Source organism: Chrysochloris asiatica, unplaced genomic scaffold (genome assembly GCF_000296735.1).
Source record: "Chrysochloris asiatica unplaced genomic scaffold, ChrAsi1.0 scaffold00041, whole genome shotgun sequence".
NCBI lineage: Eukaryota > Metazoa > Chordata > Mammalia > Afrosoricida > Chrysochloridae > Chrysochloris > Chrysochloris asiatica.
The window spans coordinates 3004445-3005085 of NW_006408559.1; the positions used below are offsets into that span (position 1 = coordinate 3004445).

Below are 641 nucleotides of genomic sequence, written 5' to 3' on the forward strand. Positions count from 1 at the left end.
TCTCATAGTGACTCATAGGGTTTCTGAGAAGCAACTGGTGAGCTTGAGCCGCCAACCTTGCACTTCAAACCAACTTTGCCTTCTAGTGCATTAACCCACAGTGCCACAGCAGGACTCATTCTCACAAGAACCCTTTAAAGCATGTGCTACTGCAGAACTGTGGAATAAGCATTGGACTTCTAACTACAAACTCACCAGCCACTCCTCGGAAACCAACTCAACCACACTTAACAACAACAACCACCTTTAAAGCATGTGCTAACATGATTCCATGTCCTCTTCTGAAACCAGCTAGATGCCAGTTTGAGGATTAAGGTGAGCCTGACACAAGTCATGGTATTTTCAATAACCTCATTATGCATGCAAAAGCTGGACAGTGAATAAGGAAGATCGTAGAAGAATTGATACATTTGAGTTATGGTGTTGGAGGAGAAAACTGAAAGTACCATGGACTTTCAAAAGAACAAACAGATCTGTGTTGGAAGAAGTACAGAGTGTTCCTTGGAGGCCAGGATGGCCAGACTTTGGACATAGTGCCCATATCATCTTTCACACTTTGGACATACTGTCAGGAGGGACCAATCCCTGGAGAAGGATATCATGTTTGAATTGTAGGGTCAGAGAAAAAGAGGAAGACCCCC

General features: G+C 43.8%; 1 protein-coding gene across 1 annotated transcript in view; it reads left to right on the plus strand.

Moving 5' to 3' along the window:
• The window catches only part of CPA5 (carboxypeptidase A5), a 30131-nt gene that overhangs the window by 18794 nt on the left and 10696 nt on the right, over positions 1-641 (plus strand). The gene's annotated exons all lie outside the window — the stretch shown is intronic.